This window comes from Ornithodoros turicata, chromosome 4 (genome assembly GCF_037126465.1).
Source record: "Ornithodoros turicata isolate Travis chromosome 4, ASM3712646v1, whole genome shotgun sequence".
In the NCBI taxonomy this organism is placed as follows: domain Eukaryota; kingdom Metazoa; phylum Arthropoda; class Arachnida; order Ixodida; family Argasidae; genus Ornithodoros; species Ornithodoros turicata.
Window position 1 is genome coordinate 29,512,440 of NC_088204.1, and position 20,054 is coordinate 29,532,493.

General features: G+C 44.0%; 1 long non-coding RNA gene across 1 annotated transcript in view; it reads right to left on the reverse strand.

The window, feature by feature from the left end:
- LOC135392900 (uncharacterized) overlaps positions 1-13,315 on the reverse strand; it is a 31,854-nt gene extending 18,539 nt beyond the window's left edge. The window contains exons 1-2 of the long non-coding RNA XR_010422292.1: positions 13,182-13,315; positions 7,868-7,994 (exon numbers count right to left, since the gene is read on the reverse strand). This is a non-coding gene — a long non-coding RNA (uncharacterized LOC135392900). The remainder of the gene's footprint in view (positions 1-7,867; positions 7,995-13,181) is intronic.
- Positions 13,316-20,054: the final 6,739 nt, after the last annotated feature.

Below are 20,054 nucleotides of genomic sequence, written 5' to 3' on the forward strand. Positions count from 1 at the left end.
CTCACTTACAGGCTTCGTCGTTGTGACACGGGCGAAGAAACTGGGCCAGTACATATCTCGGACCTGAAGACTTACCACCTCCGAGACCCCGAGAGTAAAGAAGCAAATGGTCAGCTTCCTCCTCTAGACCTGGACCAGGATGTTCCCGGTCCTTCCAGGCGCTACAGTTTGCGTCCCCGCAGGCGGCGCACGTAGCTGACACTATCCTAGTCGCTAAATCCTAGTGCCCTTGAATACTTGGTCTTTCTTAGTGTGATTTCTGTTTCGCAGTCTTCAACTATAACCTTCTGGGGGAGAGCCTTCTCAGGTTCTCGCGGTCGGAAATTGCTTTCTCACCGTCGTCCCCCATTCTTTCTCGCAGCGGCCATGCCTCCCCAAAGAAAGCGTAGTCGCGGGCCTGGACGCTCTCCAGGATCTAGTTCGTCTACCGCCCGGCCTCAGGTACCGAGCCGATCCGAGCCACCAACTCACCGGTCAGTGGCTACATGGACCGTCGTAGCGGGAGACAGACCGGTATCATGGGCCTCCCGCTCTCGCTGGACCTCTCAACCGCGCCCGCTCCGCACCGACGACCCGGCGAAAGTGCCTCAACCTTGCCTGTTGCTGACAGACCGACACCTCAATGACCCCCCGATTCCGCTGACTGCGGAGGAAAAGAGACTTCTGTGTCCTCTGTGTCAAGTCCCTGAGCTGCACCGTCGAACGCATCGACAGGGACCACTTCACCGAGCTAAACAACAGTCCAACAGCGGGGACGTAGCCTCAGCGCTAGAGACATTGAGGAGGCACAGGCCCGACCTCTTAAGGCCTTCCTCCCCACCGAACCCTGGGGACGACGTGGTCCTGGAGTTCGATGACACGACCTCTAGAGAAAACATTCTAATTGTTTGGCTTGCTGCATTACTGCATTGTAGAAGTTTTCGGTTGTCAAACTGTGTTCGACGTTTTGCGGTGGGGGAAGTGTGGGGCGAAGTAAAGGAAGAAGTTTGGACGTTGGGGGACGACGAGGAAGTGAGAGACTTGGGGGTAAAAAGGAGAACGACGAGGGGTTTGGGTGGTCAGTGTGGACGTGAAGCGGAGAAGAAAAGACACTGTAAAGATGTAAGTCATTAAAACAGCGGTTGTTAAGTATATCTTGTGTTTGCATTTGTGCCTCGCCTTCCACTGGGATCGAATGGACGGGCTTTGGCCCCGAGAGTGGGAATAGGCTCCCACAAGTTGTAGTTCTAGCTACGTCAGGAAGTCAAATATATTCGAAACATAAAGCTGGATGTTAAAATTTGTGAACAGCTCGACGAACCGTAAGCTTCTCAACATGTTCTATTAAAGGGACGGTCACACACGAAAACCCGTCTATGAAATCGATACTATTATGTTCGTCATCGCCTGTAATGTCACGACATACAAATTCAGAGTTATAATCTCGGTACTTATACAGTGTGGTCCACCAACCATGATAGAAATTTCTAGTAAAAACGTAGGCCCTGGAGAGACAACCTAACGTTTTCTTTTCGGAAATGGGTTCCCCGCGGTCATTTTACTCAGTATAGCGCATAATCCTAGTTGTAATGCAATGGCAATTGCCGAAATAAATTCGCAGAAAATCCGTGGAAATGAGCCATTGGCTCCGCCTCTTTTTTGACGGCTCGTAGTTTGAGCGCAAAGCTGCGAAGAAAGGAGGTTACATTGACAGGCCACACGAGGGGGAAAGGGTTACAAGCCTTACCCACGGAACAAACACGTGCGGTGAGTGCGGGAATCAGAGCTATCTTATCAAAAATGAGGTCACCCGACGGCTTGTAAGCCTTTCCCCCCCTTGTGTGCTTTGCGCTCAAACTACGAGCCGTCAAAAAAGATGCGGAGCCAAGGGCTCATTTCCACGGATTTTCGGTGAATATATTTCTGCAATTGCCATTGCATTACGAGTGGGATTATGTGCTATACTGAGTAAAATGACCACGGGGAACCCATTTCCGCAAAGAAAACGTTAGGTTGCGTTGGAAAATTTCGGAGTTCAATTCAAGAAATTAACTTTCCGTCAACTGAAATGAAATCAAAATATTACCAATACGTGCCAAAAGTTATTGGCAGAAGAAAATCCCTTGACAGCATGTCTCTCCGGGGCCTACGTTTTTTACTATGAATTCCTATCATGGTTTGTGGACCACCCTGTATATGGAAACCACATCCCTCCTTAGCCAAGTTTCGCTCAAAGCAATCAAATAATACTTGTGAATATCAGCACCCAGAAACGAATTTATGTCATGAAAATTATTTCTCAGGCTTCTAGCGTTGAAATGAATTAAAGAAAAATCCATGGTAGAAGTCTAATTGCGCGCGACAACACTGTACACACCAAAAGTGACCAATCACATAGGTACAATCTTAGCAAGATCCGATTCACATTTCACGCGTATAACAGGGCTATCGGTTGAGTACCTCACTTTGATCTGACACAGATCCGTCCAAACGAACCTCCAACCGTGTGACTTTGCTGGATCTCTTGCTTTAGCAAATAACTTTTTTATTTTATGGGGTATTTTATCGGGTATGGGTTATTTTATCTTATGGGGTAAGATGGTCATTAAAGTAGATAGGACATCTGACACTGGTGGTTAACCCCAGGTCATTAGCAGAAAGGCCCGCCTTTTTCGCCTTCTGTTGGAACACTTTCTTTTTCTTTTCTTGTTTTTTTTTTCATTCTCTACGTAAAACGAACTTCTTTCTTTCATTCGCTTTGTTAAAAACTGGGACACGATGGACGACGTTAATGTCAGATTCGAGTAGGTTACTTCCTTGGAGGCATGGGTGTGTCAGAGGCCAGACGCCTACATGAAACTAAGCTAGAAGTGGAAATAATGGCCATGAATTGCTTGCAAGTGCAGCTGTTAACCCAACGCAGAGAATGGTGTACGAGGGGTATCAACAGTGGCCAAAGGATGCATATGGCGATGACAGAGAGTCCATTCAGAAGCTGAAGGAGAGGATTTCTTTGTACAGATATGATGGACAAGCTGCCATGTATACTTTAGTTTATGTTAAGGTATTTTAGTGGTTAAGATATTAGTATATGTAATAGTATATGTAATATGTTGTAATGTAGTGCATGTTATCTTAGTATATGTAATAATGCTACATGTCATGGTTAGCGGTGTTCTCTAGTAGGCACAGAACGTGTTAAAATATTTTGAGGTATACAGACTCGGAAGACTACGCAGAAACAAAATATGAATTTCGGACAGGTTGTTTTTACGGCATATTCATCCGTGAATTGCACACTGAGGTAGTTGTGATAAAAATATGAGATCAGTTTCATTTGGTACTACGCTCCTTGAACATTCCTTGTACAAAGGTATTCGAAACACTTTTGTTTTTGCAGCAAAAAAGAAAAAAGAACATATCGAACTTGACCACCACCACACTCATGCGGCGTCGCCCCGCAAGGCTGCTTCACCACGAGACTGGTCCTCATCTATTATATCTAACTATCAGTCGGATGAGCCTGCTTAGCTGGCTCCTCATATAATGATCAGTTATATTTCTACCAAGGGTTTGGAAGGGGGTACAGGCAAAAACCTACGACAGCGTAGCTTGGTGGGGCCAGACTTGTACGTATTTGGAGTATTGTATTTAAAATACCGTATTTTAAATACAATTTGCGGTATTTTGGTACTCTACTCAATACTTTTTGTTTTGTGTATTTGTACTCTATTTAAAATACATTTTATGGTATTTTATACTCAATACTCTAATTACATATTTTGGGTCTCCCTCTCAAACTTGCTGTGTCTCGTCTTTACATTATCTTACTTGTTCAGTGGAAATTTCCTGAGTCCCTCGGACTTGACCTGGACATTGGCCCTTCTTGGAAGTCTCCATTTAGAGATCCTGCCCCGTGTGTCTTAATTCTCTGCCAGTGAGGGTCCTATTATGTGTACCCTGACGCGGTGACGCCGAATTCTGACCTCGCCGAGCGGGGACCTGCTAGAATTTTGCTTTGTTCTGGGTCACATATACTTATTGGAGTTATGTGGTATCTCTTTGTCATCTTTTTGGGACTTGTGTTTAGATGACTCCTGCCACACAACGGCGGCTTGCGCTAGTGCGCAGGGTTTTGGTGATTCATGTCACATAGCGACGATTTGCCGCAGTGACCGGTGACTTTTTGCGTTCAAGGATAAATAGTATCTTAACTGTATTTCAAATACTTATTGAAGGATTTTTGTACTCTATCTAAATTACTGTAATTTTCATGTATTTATACTCTATCTTAATTACATTCTAACGTTAGTATTTATTATCTTATCCTAAATACATTTTTGAGTATCTTGTACATGTCTGGGTGGGGCCCGATCCCCTCAATTACTTCATGCGGACAGTTGGAGGCTTCTGTTATTGTTGTCTTTTGCGGTATCCGAAAGAGTTAAGTTGTCGTGCTTTCCCTGTGTATTTCACACCCATTATTGCCTGGCCTAGAGGCTGTGTTAGTATAAGCGACGTGCCTGTCTTCGCCTAACTAAATTATGGTTATTTAATGGCCCCCGCCAGTGTCCGATGTCACCTAAGTAGATTTGTAGGCCCAGTGCTCCCATTGAACTGCGTCGCAGCAGTAGGCTGTTCTCGTGAGAACCTGAAGTTTGGAAGGTTAAGTTCCACAATATGCTTCTGAAGAACGCAAATCGGGTTGTGCCGCTCCAGTGTGTTTGGGGGAAGCAGCGACGACGCGTTGTGGGCAGAATTAGAGGGACTATGAAATTATTTTTTTCTCGTTTTCATCAGAAAGAAAGCCTTTTTCCGAGTCTAGAACCAAAATTTTACCTTCATCATGCGAGGAGTGTTCTCGGGAGCGAATTTAAAGGAGCGGTCTAGAGCAGCGTTTCCCAAACTTTTGGCGGTGACGGACCCCCGGGAGCGATGAGAACTAATTCACGGACCCCCCCCCCCCCCCCCCACACACACACACAAATATACCGGGATACGCGCTGTGGAACACAGCATTGCAGACCGCGTTTAATATGCGCGACAGGGTATAACAAAGTACGAAATTACATTTGTGCAGGCATAAACATGGTCAAGTGACTGTCTAGACAGAAGCGAAGTTGACTTCCAACGCCGCGTTCAGTGCGAGATATCATCTGTAGTGCCACCATCGCTGCAAGAGGTCCGCAGGCTGCCAAATATAAAATGCGCTAAACACAGGAACACTCTCAGTCAGTTCGAACTCGAAGCAAAACGATATGACGCACTGTATTTCCCATGCTAGCCAGTGCATAACCAGCAACCTCGTCAGCTGCTGCGTGCTTTCGATACAGCTTCAGAAACGATTCCGGTCTAGTTTCTTCGTCTTGTTTGTATGTGTATGACGCTGACAAACGTGCATTGCAGGACTTTTGTATCAGAAATTAGAAGCTAGCCGTTGAAGCATGCTTGTATCAATTTTGGAAGTTCTGGGTGTTTGGAAATCGGGCAGCGTGTACGAGCGCGTGTTCGTGGGGACGAAAATCCTCACTGAAATGTGAGAGACGGTCGCGGACCCCCACGGACACTCTCGCGGACCCCCACGGGTCCGCGGACCACACTTTGGGAAACACTGGTCTAGAGGCCCACAACTTTGTTTCTATTTTTGGTCAGTATGGAATGTTAGGCGGCCGAAAACAGTTTTCCCACAATTAGTGCAACCGTAGCGAAATTGGGACGCCTGCAATAGCTTCCTAAACCTCCCGTGCGCGAAACACCCTTCTTCGCCTTCACGATAGGCACGTGATGAGCGCCACCACACGCGTCACTATGTGACGCAAGTGGTGAGGACGTTCCTCATTGGACCTGGGATCACATGACCGAGGTGAGCAACATCGCGCAGGCCGGACCGTCTGCTACCGCTTCGGAGACGTCATGCGTTCTCCGGCTACGTGATGTCCGAAATAGAGGGTTTGAAGGCTGTCCACGACACTTCAAGTGGGACCATCAGGAAACTGGTTCCAGTCACTAAATGGTCCCACATTCAAAGTGTGACCTGTCTATTAAACCACTTTGAAATGGTATCACTCCAGATTTTTGCCTGGGCTGCCACGGGGCCTCTCTTTCGGGCGAACACGCGCTCATTCTTTACATTTGTTTCAAACGCACATGCTACCGTACATAGAACGAGGCAGACGACATGGGCCACATAGTAGGCGCCCCGAGCGCTAGCGTATGAGGCACTGCTCACTAAACGCGACACAAGCCGCCGCCACTCCTAGCGCACCCATTCTGAAATGGGGGCTTTGCAGCAGACGACAAGCGCACGCACGGGCGCTTGAGATTTTCTGTGGCACACTTCTTGTTAAGCGGCGGCAGGACGACCTTCGAAGCCTGGGCTCGGAAGGAAAGTATGGACGGTCTTTGTTACCGAATGCTTTGATATCAGTAAAGTATGTCAGTATTTTTATAATTGTTACCATCCCTTCTTATTTATGGACAACTTCCACACAGAAAATGGCGATTATTCGCGTGAAGTACAGTGCTTTAATGCAGACACTTCGATGTCATGCAGTCAACTTCATGATAAGCAGTACCTACGATAATATGTATTACACATTCTTGTGTTTTCCTTTTCGTTCGTTGTTGCAAGAAGAAGTCTTCACAACCATAGTCATCTCTTCCAACGTTGCTATAGGTTCAAACTAAGCCAACGTGTCCTCCGTCTGTGCACTGCATCAGCAGACAACGGGAAGTGGCATCAGCGAGCGAGCAGGGTAGCGCTTCAAAGTTGCTTTTCGCTGTTTAGTGGTCGCTCCGAGTGCCTCATACTCCCTAGTTGAGTGCGCCAAAAGAGGAGAGCCTACATAACGCCACCAATGCGTACAAATGCAATAGCGATGCGACAGTGATGCTGAACACAATTGTGCTTCACAGTGAGCACTCGCGTGGGCTAGAAGAACGTGTAAGAGAGAATGTCCTGAGGAGGGGGACAGTCTCCTTGAAAATTTGTGTGACGTCACCGGCAACAATACGTACCACTGTCTGTTTTACTTCAAGATTATATGACGCTTGCCCTGGTACACATTTATCTATAATTCCAGTGTATTATGTGCGTGGTATGTGCAAAATGGGAGCGTCTTCTAGTCGAATATCGGGGTATATAGATATTCAGACAATCGAAACGAAAAATAAAGAATCCTACAGGTTAACGCCACGCATGTTTGAAATTGCCCATCATCCTATCAGTTTTTCCATCTTCTCTTCGGCAAAGTCGGTCTTTGAGACTCTCACAAGGAAAGTATCGCGGAAGCAGGTCAGGATACTTTTTCTCTTCTTCTGCTGGACATCCTCGACATCACAAGCGCTGGGCGGTCGGACAGCAGATGCAGTCGGATGCAAGAGCCCGAACGATAAACTTCGGTGAAAACAACCCTTGCCCTTGAGGACCTCAGCCCAAAACGATCGTGTTAATGACCTGTGGGCGGCTTGTAGGTCTGATACACGTGCGGTAGGTGTGCAAGTTCTTTGAAGGTATTAAGTATTTTAGGAATACCCTTTCAAACGCTTCTCCACAAACTGGTTTACTTACGAAACTAGCTGGCTTTAAAAGAAAGTGGCCACAGGGGTCACCATACTGGAATTCGCCAAACTCCATGACGTGGGCCATCGCCGGAGAGAAAGACATCATTTGTACGACACTGGAGGGCCAGGTGTTCAAACTACGCAGCAATAACGCCCCTTCCTGCAAATAGTTGTTTTGTCTGTAATGCAGGCATGCGTGCAGCTTCAAACCCATAGCATAGCTGTAAACTCTGTGCTTTCAATTACTGACACTAACGCACAAGAAATGCAGCAACTCAGGTCCCTCGTGATCACTTACTTCAGAACTCTGAAGAGGGCAACTTACAAATGACATCTGTGTGTCCCCGTCTCCAAGTCTAGACCACATTGATGGTGCAGCATAAACACAGTCGTATTGCTCATCGAAGTCTGTTCGAGTGGACCGGTATAGCACTGCGTCCGGAACAAGATTGCTGGAATTTTAACGAGAAAAGCTAATAATTATCTTCAAAATGTTCACTACAAGAATGATAGATTAAATGAGAACGCTGCACGAAAAGTGTTCCACAACCCTGTCATAGTCTGCTTTCTTAGCTGCTGAGCTAGATAATGCAGTGAAAGCACAAGTTGTGTGAACAAGAGCATTGATGCCTCGTTTGGCGGGACACGTACGGGAAATAGAGCAGGAACTGGGCCGGTTGGTATACGTCTATCCTTAACGTACCAACAAGAGGAAACACGAAAAAAGACTGTGTGCTGCTATTCGTCACATTATGTACAAATAGGAAAGACACCTCCTTGAGTTTGAGGAGCCACGGAACAAGAAGGAAGGGGCGTAAAGGAAAACACGACGAGACTGTCTCGAAACCAGCAATGAACATGTGCCCCTTAAGAAGCGCAAAAAACCAAGTGATTGAGAAAGCACCCTTCCCGTCTCGCAAGGAGCTAATATAAGGGATCAGTTCCTCAGCCCCTATTCTGTAACCGACAAAACTTTCTCTTTACCTTCTTTCTTGGCTCCTTATGTTTTGTGAACATGGTATATCATCTTAAGTGCCACAAAAACATTGGTAAAAATCTACGTGCCTAAAGATTATGGCTTTTATGGTGTTCGTCTAGGTCCCTAGCAAAATCCAGCTCACCAATAGTATACCCGCAAAGCTCTTTTGACATTGTTACGCACAGTCTTGGGTAGTAACTAAGTTACTTTTAACTTGTAACTGTAACTAGTTACTTTTAGAGGTAACTAGTTACAGTAACTAGTTACATTTCCAGAAAAGTAGCTTTTAACTGTAACTAGTTACTATTTCCGTGAATGTAACTGCAAAATGTAACTAGTTACTCGAATAAATGTCGTTACCTTTTTTTTTTTTCACCCTACCGTACTCTACTCCCCGCTAACAGTGCGTTGCTTCCTTCTGTATCTAATCGGTATGTGCCCTATGCCTTGTGCCCTTCGCTCTTCGGACGCGTACACATGTCGTATTTTTCGCCGTGGGAGAGCCGCTTTATTGACTTATACAGCTTCTGGTTAAGTGCAATAATATACTTTTATTGCACTTAAGTAAATGTAAATAAATGTATGTTTTTAACAATTGTATCATCCTCTCATGGCCATTCTTATAAAAAGTAACTGTTATGTAACTAAGTTACTTTCTCTCAGTCACTGTAACTGTAACTAGTTACTTGACAAAGACAGTAACTATAACTGTAACTCAGTTATTTTTTAGAAGTAACTTACCCAAGACTGGTTACGCACCATAGGACTTCGAACCGAAGGGGCTCATTATTTCAAAAAGGGTCAAATTGGGCCTGGTCGGTTTTCCAGAATCATGATTAAAAGCGTTAAAACCTCAGTGCCGGGGAGCTAAAAGGACAGACACAGATTAATCATGATTCTCATTATTTCATTCCCCACATCACCATTAGCAATGGGGTAGAGTGTCGCGCTCCGGGCGATGAAATCCCCATTCATCATCTTAAAAATAAAGTCGTTGTCTTCCGCGAACTTTTGTAATTACGTGGGAGCACTTTGATCGATTTTCAGTTCATAGAAATTGAATTTTCGGAATGAAACTCCGAAATAGCAAACGCCAAGCCAATGCCACGTTTACAATTTTATTTTCAGAAATAGGAAGCGCATGTCGGATTTATCCTATCTTATCACAAAATACATTACCCACCAAAGTGGTAATACCTTAAACCAATTGTCGTTTCGAGAGGCCCAAATTGTCGGTCGTTCTCATTTCTCTGTGAACATTATTCACCAAAAGCGGAGGGTGGGGGGGGAGGCGGAATTGCGTACCTCCTGTTCTTGTTTCCTTGTGACAGTTTCTAAATTTGTTTAATGTGAAAACGTCTGTAAGTTCGGTTTGCTACCTGGTCAAAATTTACGATTCAACGAAAGTCTGCCGAGTTTCATGACGCGATAACTTGGTGAGTAATAAACCGATAGCAACTAATCGGTTAAATCCAGATAACTTATATGTAGCAACAACAATAAAAATCAAAATATAAAATACAGAAGCATTCCTTTAACCGACACAAGTTTCCATGCAGTGGACTGTTGGCCAGCATTTCGTCAGGTGTAAGATTCTAGCTAGCACGCCGACTCGTCAAGGACTCGTGAAGCTAGGACGCCGATCGAGGTCTCCTTAAGCGATATTGGCTTCGACAACAATAACCAAAATTTCATAATTTCATAATCTCATCATAATTTTGCCAGAATGTCGGCATATATGAAACTATAAAATAATCAAAATCGAAGGAAACGGCAATCAGTAGAAAGCGCTTCTCGAGAGGAACCCCAAAAGACCCAGCACCGAGCGATCGGGAGAGCTACGGGAGCGTCGACGATTAGTGGCGGAGGTAAATTCGACTGCCGGCGCGCACGGCAAGCCCTTACCATTGCGGGGCAACTCCGACTTGTGGGATTGTGCAAGTGAGCTACAAAGATGATCGAGTGCATCCAGAGGGGGGGGGGGGGGGGGGGGGGCTCAGCACCGTGGTGGAGCCAGAACCCGCCTGGCGCAGAGGCAATGGGAAGCGGCGCGTCGGCGGCTTAAATGTTCTTGGTATTAATAATAAATGACTGATAAATGGAATGAATAAATGAATCAAGAACTGTATTTCTTTCAATACAATCCCGCAAAGAAGCAAAGGAAGCGGAGACCGTAACGTGTTCATGTAGAACAAACACTACATCTCGCACATGACTGAGAACATCCCAATTTATTTTTCTTCCAGATAACAGTGGCGTTTCTCTCTTGGCTTTTTTCTGCCGCATCTCGCATTATTATACGAGTAACTGAGCGCGTCCGATAATTCGCGCCTCTCAAAACGACAGCTTTCTCTTGTTTCTTTTTCTTTCTTCAGCTATTACCACTGTTGTAGGGAATTTATTGTGTGATGGAATGGGACAAATCCAAAATGTGCTTTCTGTGCCTAGCAAGAAAGAAACAAGAAATGTGACACTGATTTGGCAAATTTCTGAGTTGAGTTCAGAAAATTCAATTTCTAGGGACTGAAGATTGATGAAGGTACTTCTGTGTCCTAAAGACCATGACATACCGTTGATCCCATAACTTTCAGACAAGTATATTTTGAAACAAATTTTCGTTACGTGTGGTAAAGGCAGTTGGGCAGATATTCTCGGGAATAAGTTATATTCTCACAAGCCTGTCACAAGAACAATAGGAAAAATGTTTGTTTACAAGCATGAGACTGTAAACACAAGATTACCATCATGTACTGAAAAAAGAAAATTCACAAAATATATAATTTTACATATTTCAAAAGCTCCTACAGGAGTGTAAGCCAGAGGTTACAAACCAGATTAGAAACAACGAAACCATGACAACATATACAATATTGTTGCACACTGAAATGATCACTAATAATGTATTGGCGGCATGGCGCAAAAATTGTTTACTACTTTTTACCTGGAGCGGCATTTGATTCCATATTCGAACACCGAAGTACTGCATAATGCTAGTACCGTAAACATTCCTTACTACTGGGAGGTTGAAATTGTGTTCGGTTTGTGTACGGGTTGATCTATTGGGATGATTTAGCAATCATAGGTAGCATAGCATGTATAGGTTCGTTATTTCTGACAATGCTGTACATGAGACGTGCCCATTTTTGTGCTATCGGTTGTTCAATTGTTAAGATGTTTAACTGCGTAAAAAGTATCATGGATGAAGAAGAATATTTGGCGAACATGATTCTTACATACCGCTTTTGTAAACGTACAAGATCAGTCAGAGAGGACTTATATCTGCAACACCATCCTTCCAGACAGTATGTGATGTGAGTTTGAATGTAGCTGACATACAATAGTCTCATTACCTGAGTGGGTGATATGTTCCTACATTTAACATGACAGTCGTATGACTCATGTTAGGTACTTGACTTGATATGATTGTTGAATCACGGTATTGCATAAAGTCACAGAAAAAGTGTTCGCATCTATCTGGGCCTGAGGAGTCTGAAATATAATGTACGTGGTTTTGGATGTATTTATGGTAAGTTTATTGTAAAATAACCACTGTTCTAGTTCACGAAGATCATTTCCTATAGTTCTACTAATCTGGTCCAAATTTTTACCCGAATAGAACAAACTTGTGTCGTCCACGTAAAACAACGGAGCCTTTAATGCGTTGGGGAGATCGTTAATGGATAGAGAGGATAAGATAGGCCGTAATACAGACCCTTGGGGTACACCAGTATTTACTTGTTCGTACTCCGATGATACGCCATTAATTGTGACCATCTGTTTGCGACCTGTGAGGTAGCTCAAAAGAAATAGGTTAATGTGACCTCTAAATCCGTAGTACTCCAATTTGTCCAGAAGAATATGATGATTAACTGTGTCAAATGATTTATTCAAGTCTAAAAAGATACCTAGGACCAGTATATATAGTCGCCTTTGAAGTGGACGTTCCTGATCCTCATCTAAACCCATGCTGATTTTCATTAATAATGTTGAGTTTTTCTAAATATTGGGGGACCCTCTTGACTATCAGCTTTTCAAAAACTAGATTTATTGACGTAGGTACCGATATCGGACGATAATTACTAAGTACGTATGGGTTGTCCGCTTTAAATATATGAACTACCCTAGCTACTTTCATTCAAATTTCAGCAAGTCATTCCAATTTATTCATACCTTCTTTTTGCCTTTTACCCTTTGGACATTCCGTTTTGTGCATTCAGAGTTTTGAGTGTTTGCGTTTTGTATTTCTGTATATTACTGCATAGACTCGCCGCTTTTGACATTTTACGCCTGGGAACTATTTAGACGTTTCTGTATGTTTGTTGTTTGACTTGCCGTATTTGTATGTTCCTGCTCTCCTGTCTGTATGCTACATATTGTGACTATGTGCTATATATCATTCCTGTAACCTGATGAAATGTAGACGGCTATGCGAAAGTCTCGTTCGAATAAATTTTCTAACCGTTCCTAGTTCTTTCAAACTATGTTAAACATGATGCAGTGCGAAACAACCCATTCAAACTCATTTAAATTTTCAACTCCTTCCCCTGCTGTTGTGCTATGTATATTTACTGTAGAACTGGCGCGCAACCGACAGCTACGTCAGTACTGTATTTATTGCCCCTTTACATAAACGGACAGAATGAATAAATAGTACAGGTACCTCATAACGTATTTGAGAATGACCTCCGAATAATCATCTCCGTCTTGGAATGCGCCGCCGAATGGTGCAACGCCCAGGAAAAAAAGGCTCCTTTCGGACTGATGAAGGCTCTCGTATTCGTCTCCTAGGCCCATCAATATCTGCAACAGGAATGGGTTCCGGAAAAAATGGCTTGTGAAAACATTGTGCCTGGTGGCGTGGGTGGACATAATCGTCTCGCGGGTTTCCGTGCGTTACTTTAGTATGGGGCGTGGTCCAGTTAGACACATTAGCCGTGTGGGCTGACTTTATTCGCCAATTTTTCGTTCCCAACAGCTGCGCGACTCCCTCAGGAGGGCGTGGGCAGTTCCGGAAATCGAGCTACTATTGAGCACACATACTTAGGTAGAGAGCTGATCCAGTTGACTGTTGGGATAGATCGGCTACACTCTTAGAAATGAACTTCACCACATAGCACGCTCCTAGCCAACCATCATCCCGAATGACAACGTTCTCGCCTCCTTCTGTTTTCAACAAATCAGGGGCGAAAACGTTGTCATTCGGGGTGATGGTTGGCTAGGAGCGTGCTATGTGGTGAAGTTCATTTTTAAGAGTGTAGAAGGCCAGAACAGCCAACGTACACTCTTAAAAATGAACTTCACCGCATAGTACGCTCATAGCCAACCATCATCTCGAATGATAACGTTATCTGCCCTGATTTGTTGAAAACGGGAGGCGTACGCCTTTTTTGTGACAATTATGAACCGCATAAGTGTCACAAAAAGGCGTACGCCTCCCGTTTTCAACAAATCAGGAGAGGCAACGATATCATTCGAGATGATGGTTGGCTAGGAGCGTGCTATGCGGTGAAGTTCATTTTTAAGAGTGTACTGTGCTCCCGATTCGTGGACAACACTTTCATTTCTTCTACAAAGATGAAACGTAAAAACGTGTCGTAACAGAAATCGCAGGTCCTGTTTTGGTACAACCTTTGCGCTAAAATTTAAAGATCAATCCCAATGATACACAAGCAAAGCTATTTTATTATTGGCAATCATCACATCATATATGCAAACTTAAAATGAGCCAGAATCGAATCAATATGTTTCAATATAAAGGACTACTATGAATTAAAGAAGAAATTCTCAATCAATACGATAACAATCAAAACTGCAACTTTTATTATAACAAGTTTGAGATTGCTATACATGACCACCATCATTGCAACACTGATAATTTCTCCCAGCCAACATTATCACATAGTGGGGACACAACCATTAAAATAGTTTATTGTTAAGTGCTGATAGATGTAAGGAATTAATCGACGTTCAAGCACAACAAAGAAGACACATCTAAACCACATAAACCGGCGACTTCTCCAACACACAAACAAGACACACAAATATTATTTACAAACATCCTATCAAACAGACGCTACAAATCTTACATTGCCACAGGTATCCACACATAGAAGAGGTATATTACATAGAGGTATATCATGTAGAAAATATACAAGAACCAAGGCGAGCTATTTCCTGGACACAAATTTTAATTGATTAGTTTCAATCTTCCTGTATGTGACTGGCGCAGACTTAAAGGGACTGTCACATACGGAACCGTGGTTACGAATGCAATTCCGATTTGTTCGGCACACTACCACGAGCTATTTGCCAAATTTTCTCCTCCCAAAACTGCCCGGGTGATGAGAAATCGAAGTTAAAAGATCGGGGTTTAGTTTCGATCCTCGAAAGCGCCAGCGCCAACAACATCGTGCGACGCAAGGTGGAATCTGGCTAATCCGCGGTCAACGATGCTATCGTCTACCGCCACGGCTGGGACTGCTTTGTTTTTTCCTGCACGTCGCCCGCGTTCACGCGTGAGGTTCACTTTCTAGTGACGTGGATACTGTTTGTGAATCGGGAGAATCCCTGCGCTTGCACCATTCGCACACGTACACTGTAAAAATACTACCGTAAAATTTACGTATTTTTCAATGGCAGCTATGTTGGTGGACTTTTCTTGTTAAAATTACGGCCACTTCGGGACGGCCCTTGCCGTTAAATTTCCTGTAATTTTGATGTAGCCAGAATACTGGTTTGATTCAAGAATAAAGAGGAAGCTTCGTACCAAGAAGTCAAAGCTTCCTGTTTGCCACCAGTTCAAACAGCCCGGACACTCAATAAATGACGTTCTCTCTTTTTATTTTTGAATCGAATTTCAATTCTGACAGATGCAGGGAGAAACGCGAGTCATATTTGATTCATCAGTTTGAATCCGCAATCAATGGATATCCTGGTGTACTGTCAACAGTTAGAAACTTAAACAATTAGTTATCCTCCGTCTCGCCCTGTTCTTCTTCTCTTTCAGATATGGCTAGAGGACATCCACGCACTAAGGACAATGCTGCGGAAAAACCTGATAGATGACTTCTCCTTACATGGACTATTGATGAAGCAACAGGGCCACGAGAACAACAACGCCCCAAACGACGACTTCCCGAGGAGGCCACCTAAGGCTCTCAAACACGATTACCTAAACCCCGGACTCCCAGATAATGATTTCACCACGGACGCGCCTTTGGAAGAAAGACGATGACCTCTAGCTCTGACTTCTGAAGTTCCCGGAACGCCAGGGCAGTGACACACGCCGAACAGCGACAAACGAACCTTCCAGAACATCGATGAACGCCAGGTGGCGCGAATACACAAGATTACGTCAGCAAGCTGAATCCATAAAGCCCGTGGACAGTCTTGCTGCCTCTTCTGTCCCGAAGAAGGAGAAGCTTCCCTCCAAAACGTCGACTCTTCCTAAATAATGTTTTAATTATGTAAAAGAAACCTTTCTTTGTATTCTATTAACACCTGAAATCCGTCGCTGTGTCCCCTTCCCTTTCGCTTATATATACCGGGTGTTTCAATTAAATCCCCAGGCTAAATAAATAATTCGGGAACAGGTACACCAATCGACGAACTTTCTTTTTTACAAGTATCTGTCCGATACTACATCGTGTGAATGAGTGGGAGGCGCTCATTATTTAAATAAAAATTCAAATGAGTATCGTAAGAAAAACATAACTTCTAAAGCAGGCCACTATCGGCATTAAAATGGGTACTACCCCTTTTGGGACCTTCAGTGGACACCTTTTAGGGAAAAATCTGCCACCGAAGCGGGTCATTTGTTGCAGTAATTAATTGGTTTCGGTTTACATATTGTTGTCGCGGCTGGTCGCAGTGAAGCACAAAAGGACGCCCTTCCATTCCCTTATCCACCAATGAATTATGTCATTGCACCAATGAATTACACCAATGAATTACGTACCTTGGTGAATTATAAGTACCTTGGTGTGCATATAACCTCTGACCTTAGTTGGAGGAGCCATGTGGACTACGTCACTTGTAAATCTTACCGTTCATTAGGTTATTTGCGGCGTAATTTCTCAAAGGCCCCTGCCAATATTAAGCTACCCAAGCAGCACAATGCACTGAAAGTCGAGTGCAATAGGGGTGGACGGATAGGTGGAAGGCCTTGAACAAATTCGTGAAGCTAAAGAACGTTGATAAGACACATACCGTCCACCCCTATTGCACTCGACTTTCAGTACATTGTGCTGCTTGGGTAACTATGTACACGACTAATTCGTCCGAAACTGGAATACGCGTCAGCCATTTGGGATCCTAGTTCGTCCACACTAACCTCTGCCATTGAAATGATACAAAATCATTCTACATGTTTTATACTAAACTACCATAGCACTAGCAGCATCACATCAATGAAAGAATCTCTGGGTTTGCCGCCACTTGAGATACGCAGGAAAATATCTCGGCTTTGTCTCTTTCATAAAATTTATCAGCACGCCGAATTGAGTACACAATGTATCGCTCGCCCCTGTTACATCTCGTCCCGCAATGATCATTGCTGCAAAGTTCACATTCCTTCATGTAACACTAATTCTTGCTTTCATTCTTTCTTACCGCATACGGCAACTGAGTGTAACCACGTTCCACGTAACACAGTTCAGATAACTAACTCAGATTCATTTCGTAAAGCAGTCTCTCCGCTCCCGTTGTTATAACGTTGTTCTTTGCTATAGTATTGTTTTCATACTAGTTTATATGTGTACTTTTGTGTATTCTTTTGTCTCACTCCCCTTTGTAATGCAATTGCGCTTGAGGGTAATAAAATAAAATAAAACTAAATGAAAACGCGTGGGTGGTCTTGGCGCGCGCTCCTCCTTGGCGCAGAGTATCTTGCTTCAAATATCTCCCTATCTAGAGCGGAGGGGGATACCGATGGTCACCAGTATCTCTTGTCGCCAGAATCTCTGCCCCCCTACTACTATCCACGTTGCGTACAATTACAAAAACAACACTGCATCGCCCCAAAACCGAAGAACTGGTGCTATGCAGTCTTGCTGAAAGACACAGGCAGCCCCAGGGGACTGCCAATGCCAAACATCCCTCAGACGTCTTCATTGGGATCGCAGTAGTCTACCAACCGAAAATTTCCAACCCGCTCCGAGAGAACAAAGGAGCGAAACACCTTCGTGACGGTGACGGACATACACCTCAGCAACTGACACTGCCGCAGTAAATTGAAATCACCTAGTTTTACAGAAGAGCCATCCCTTCCTATCAAACATCATGCTTTTTACTTGACCTGCCGCAATTCCGCTATCATTAGAGGGACCAGCGACATTTGAGCTCTATGAAATGTCCGATCCGACTGTCGCGCATGCGCATTAGTTGCAGGACGCGTGATTCCGCTCAAACGAGCACGCTCGCTCTCAGTCTCTCCGACCGACTACACAATGCCCTCTGTCATTACAAGTACACTGCTCGTCGCCAAGGTGAGCGTTACCTGAGGCTCCTAAGGTACGGCCAAAAAAGAATTTGTAACGCTCACTGTGTAACAAGGCAGCCAGAAGAGCGTGCGCGTATCGGCGGTTTGAATGTGGCTGTCGTATCGGGTCACTAGGAGGGAAGACGCGACGTTTTTACACGAGAATCGCTCAAAAGGAACTTGGAACTTGCTCCAAGTTACATTCACAAAGTCATCTAAAAAATGAACCGGTTCCTCATGAAGTTAATGGAGCTCAAAAACAACGGGTTGAGTTAAAAGTTACAGAAAAAGTTTAGTTACGGTAACGAGTTACCCCAACGCTGCTACGTAGTACGTACGTGGAGATGTATTGCTCACCGTATGTTTTTAGTAGAATAAACAATATTTACTTGAACAAAACGTGCATTTCTACGCATTATTTTCGGCTACGCAGTCAGTGGTCCTAGATGCTAAGTGGCTGGATCCGGGACCACTTAGCAGAGGGGACCACTGGATTAATTCCATCAAGAAACTGGTTCCACTATCAACTGCTCCTAGTAAGTAATGTAAGCAAGAAAGTCCCACATTCAAAGTGGTTCCTGTCCAATAGTCTATTTTTGCATGGGGACGCTTGTACTATCCTGCACGGGTGTATATGAAAATAGTGGTAACCTATCCTACGAAACGTCTATTTGCACATAAGCTTGACTGTGGTTACAGTTCCCTGTGAGGTAAGGTGTGAGTTGTCTTCTCACATTTAACTGTGTTGTTTTTCAACGTTCTTGGTGTTCCATGCGCCTCCTAATCTTGCTCTAGAGGGAGCCTTGAAATTTTTTGTCAACAAAGAGCTTCAAGTGCAGCTAGTGGAAGGCGCGAACTGCGTCCCATTTACATGGTTTCCGTGTGGTTGTAGTTTGACATAATAGAACATTTTTCAGATGGTGTGAGAGTCTGCAGGGCAACTGCAAGTGCGATGTAGAAGTAATTGGAGGACTGCCGGAGGCTTGCTACAGAACAGTACAACGTGTATGACCAGCAGACAAAATGTTCTTTAAAAGGCACAAAACTACTATTTCTGTGCTTAGTAGTTTAGAAACGTTCATGGTATATTGTATTGAGGACAGTATGGCCATGTAATTCTTTGTTGCTTCAACCAAACAGCTGTCCGGCAGTATTGCAACACTTGAATTATTATAGTATTTGATACAGGTTTCTTGCCTTGCTTTGTCGTTTATAATGTACATAGTGCTTATTCTTATAATTTAAAAAACTTTTATTAAAAAGTCATGAGAGCAGCGCAGGTGTCATTTTTGCAATTGGCTTATATGCATAATGACAAACCGCAGCAAGAGACCAGCAGTGTGCAGTTTGTCATTATGGAATGTTACCAACTACCCCGCTTCAGAGTTACACAGTCCGACTGACATCCTCAGAAAGCGAATATGTACAGATCCCGACAAAAGTTTACGGAACACCAGAGCGGCGTATTTCTTGATCTTAGCGACACCCTAGCGGCGAACGGGAGTGAACACACTTACTGAGGATTGCGTTGAGTACCGGGTCTGTAAGTCGACTACCCGGTTTGTAAGTCTATCTGCTCCTCTTTGCAGCAACGGTGTCGCTCAGATGACTATATACACCACACCAGTGTTCCGTAAACTTTTGTCGGGACCTGTAACTACAAGATGACTATAATTATCTCACATCCATTGATAAACTTTTTAATTAGGGAATTTTGAACAAAAGCGAGATAGCAGAACGGGCGAAAATCCTAATTGAAAGCCATATGCCGTATGGAAAGCGCGTATGCTCATGCTTTCTGAAATGTTTTGTTCTATTCACAGTGAGTCATTAGAGGCAGCGCTGCAGCAACAAGAGGCACATTCGAGGATTACGTATGGCGTTGAGTACTTCAATTCTCTGTTAGCTGACCTCAAAATACTACGCTATCAGTCCCAGTAGTCCTTCGAATCTTGTTGTGCAGGTGTTTTGTTACATATGGCGTACAATATATTTAACCTCCAGCTCTGTAATTTGTCCCGTATCTCCAAATATCACTATGTCTATGACACATCG